Raw genomic sequence first — 4,374 nt, 5'->3', positions numbered from 1 at the left:
ACACACTTTGACACAAAGTTGATTCAAAATATAATATACAAATTGATGCAATCGCAAAACCTCCTCGTAGTGTCATGTTTTGAATTTTCTAAACTAACCTTTTTCTAAAAAAAATGCATTGGGTAACAATTCCAATGAGGAAAGTAGAGCCCCATGTACCAATTGGCATGGATAATTCCATTGTGATGGATCATGATCCCACCTTCATGAGCATATTCTAGCAATATTGGTTTAAACTGCAAAGCACACACTTGACAATGAGTAAAAATTATAATATCCAAATAGATTGTCAAATAGAGGTGATCAATACATGCCTAGAAACATATTTGTGATTTTTTTGTATTAGACTAATGGATTCAATAGCTACCACCTACTAAACGTTGATGGTACAATAACACCTATCATCATGCTACCATAATATCACCATATGAAGCTATCTATGGACAAAACCTTCCTTAGTCACTTCATGCCAATTACCTTGTAGATCTAAGGATCATGTAGTGGATCACATACTTAACATGAGGGAAACAACTCTAAATACACTCAAGGACTATTTGTTGTTAGCTAAAAATAGAATGAAGCAACAAAGGGATCATCATCAATTTGAGTACTCTTTTGAAGAAAGATGTTAGGTGTTACTTCATCTCTAACCATATAAGCAAACATCTCTCAAATACAAGGACCAATAGAAGTTAGTGCCAAATTTCTATGGGCCCTATTATATCCTCCAATGAATTGAACAAGTTGCCTATAGATTGGTTGTTTTGACCCACTCTAAGCCTTCCACCCAGTGTTTCATATATCATGTTTTATGAAGGCAGTGAGACCACATTGTCAAGCTCCATTTGTTTACATTCAAAGGTAATAGTAGCCACAAGAGAGGATTAACTACTCCATCACATTATTTATGAAATACTGATACAATTAAAGGAGTTTCATATTGAAAAACCTTGGAACTAACAATAATTTTAATTCATTTTCCACAAGTCCTCCACCCTTGAGGACAATATTGCTTTTACAGGGGGAGGATATGTTACTTCTCTACTCTACTCTCCCTACCTTGGAGCACTTAATAATTAGTCAATTGATATATGATGCCAACTTCTTTGAATAAAACCCATTACATAATTAGTGTGACCATTCAACGTAAAAGAAATTTGATAAAAAAGACACATTAAGTGGTTCATATTCATCAATGATGAGAAAAGTGGTCCAAATTTTGTTTCTAAGGAGCTATTTATAAAGGTAAAAGGCTATGTAACAATTTGTCCAACATTTCATTTTATTGGAGCTCTAATTAATTGGAGATTTCATTCTCAAAAAATGTTGGTAACCATTGCACTTTTTCTGGATTATCAACATAAAAATATATATAATTTTTAGGTTATATATATATATATATATATATATTGCTATTTTTTATTTTACTTTTTGTTTACATTATATATATATATAACAAAGCAAAAATCTACTGCGTTATTTAATAATTAATTTAAAGTAAATTTATAAATTAACCATTTTAGAATTATATGTTAAAGGACTTTGCCTCTAATGATTTGGTAAACCATTCTTTTTTCTAACTATATGGGTTAAAGTCTCTCGGAACATGTTTTAACTATATGGGTTAAAGTCTCTCGGAACATGTTATAACTAATTCATTTAGAGTATTTATAAAATAATTGTATCCCGTGTCATGAGAACATTCCATCTTTTGAAATTGTTAATTATAAACAAAATTCATTCTTATTAATATATATGTATGTATGTGGGAGTTAGGTTATATCCATATATGTTATTCGAATTGTGTTATTGTATTTTATATGTTGACCACTTTTAAAACTCTGGAGTGGATAGAGTGATAAGGATAAATTGGACATTGTCACCATCCATGGAGTGATAAATATAAATTTATTAGGAAGGTTATTGTATTTTATATGTTGACCACTTCTAAAACTCTCCCACTTAAGACTTGAAAGAACGACAAATAAATCCATTAGAAAAGCAAACGTAGAAACTAGTAATAAATATAAATTTATTAAGATATTGTCATAGTTAGAAGGTTATTGTATTTTATATGTTGACCACTTTTAAAACTCTCCCACTTAAGACTTGAAAGAAAGACAAAAATAAATCCATTAGAAAAAGCAAACGTAGAAACTAAGTGTGGGATGAGGTATGCAATAATATGCTCATCTATGGGCTGGCCTTTTTCTTTTAAATCACATTATGTTTAAAACTATGCATTTACATATTTTATAATTTTTATTGACTTGCATTTTATTAATTTGAGTTGTTCTTATCTAGTTGTTCTACAACGATGTTCTTTACCAGTCCTAATATTTTATAATTTTTATTGACTTGTATTTTATTAATTTAAGGAATTGTTCTTATCTAATTGCTCTATTATTTTATAATTTTTACTGACTTGTATTTTATTAATTTGAGGAAGTGTTCTTATCTAATTGTTCTATAATAATTATTAGTTCCACATGTTACCAAATTCATCCCAGGATTGGTCTTCAACATGTCTCCCTGGTATGTGTTGCCCATCTTCCTTCCCTAACATATAAATGAATATTGGGATTTGGACCTTCGATTGGCCCAAGAACTATATAAAGCGTATTATTGTGGCTGGATGAGACAAAATCATATAACCCAATGTGCATTCTTCCACCAGTCCTACTAAAGCTCAAAATGTATATATTCAATGTATATATTCTATTGGCATATTCATTATTAAAATCAATCCTGTTATAGGAAGAGGACCCACCATGTGTTGTTGTGTTGTTTTATTTTATAGATAATGAAAATTTCGAGGAGAGTGTTAATATTGGATGCCCATTCCCTTTCTCCTCAAAGTGCAACCTCATATGATCTATGCTCTATCCATTTCATTAATGCATCCTTTGCATAAATATAAATAATGTTCAATCCATCTCATTAATGCATCTTTTGCATAAATATAAATAATGTTTTAACTGTAATTTTCTTTATTATCTATCATTAACCCAGAAAAAAAAAAAAAAAAAAAAACAAAACAAAACAAAAAAACAAAAAAAACAAAACAGTTTAGATGAGTTTTTAGTTGTGGCTATTTGTTGACAAAATCAATGCTTAAATGAAAATGCAAATATACTGAGAAATCAAATAAAAATGTTTATTTTTATAATCTTTTATTATTTATAAATTTATATAATTTTTAAGCGTCATTTATTGAGGTGGAAGAATTGTTTGAACCGTCAAAAGTGGTTGGAATTTGGCACAAAAAAATTAAAAAAATTCGCAGTAGCAGTCTTTGGATCATGTTTTTGATGGTGGAAATGGATTCAGTGCTTTCAAGAACTTCTGGGGCACCCAAAATCTTGAAGTTTGATAGTGGTAACCTGGATTTTACAAAAATCTCTACCGGATTTTATCAAAACCTTACCGGAATTTCCATGATTTCCAAGGCAAATTTGCGAGTTGGTTAGACTACAGCTAATTTTTGTACATTCAATATATATTTAGCAAATTTATTAATTAAAATTTTATTCAAAAAATAAATAGATGCTAATATTCTTTTGTTGTATATGTATATGCTTCAATAGATTAGCACTTTGTTATTTGAATGTGTCCATTAAAGATTGCCTAGAGTGGAATTTCGTTGCTAAATATATTTGGAACAATATCTAATATTGACTTTTATTCACATGATATAAACTATCTAAATGGGAAACCAAAGAATTGATTAACATACTTAAAACCAAGTAATCACTTTATTTTTCATCAACCATGGAGAATTTAAATACCGTAAAATAATAGAGAATTTTTTGCCTTTGGCAATCCAAATGAGAAAATCAACATTCAATGGGATTTGAATTTTGTTTAGAGGATTATTATAAGGGTGATATATGCACTCTAACATGACATTTCAATGCATTCACACTCAATAGCAGTGTTTTGTAAATGGATTTTCTTCATGGGAAATATTTTCCTCATGCGTGGACAAGCTCAATGGCTTATTCATCCATTGATCTTTGATAAAATTGTCTCTTCTAGCTTTTTTTTTGGTTACCATCCTTATTATTGCCAAGTTTCAATTCCCCCTCTAGTTGGTTCGCATTAAGCAAGCATTCTCTAATTAATAGAAATACTCCAAAATGCCAATCATCAAGGTGCTTCACTTCTTGAGGCTTTTTGATATTTTGTCTTCAAGTTGATTGCTAATTGCAAATTTTTCCTCATTTTAATTGTCTTCTAGTTTCTTAATATTTCATGGATTTGAGGCACAATGTAATGAATTCCACTCCTTCTTAAGTGTTCTTTCTAAACTTTTGCAATTCTTTGGACATATTGTAGTAGTTTCAAAACTTCCTTCATAACCATGGGCAAGTT

Source organism: Pinus tabuliformis, chromosome 4_2 (genome assembly GCF_031772625.1).
Source record: "Pinus tabuliformis cultivar Carrire ecotype Pingquan chromosome 4_2, CPIR1, whole genome shotgun sequence".
NCBI classification, from domain to species: Eukaryota; Viridiplantae; Streptophyta; class Pinopsida; order Pinales; family Pinaceae; genus Pinus; species Pinus tabuliformis.
This window is presented reverse-complemented; position numbering follows the sequence as displayed.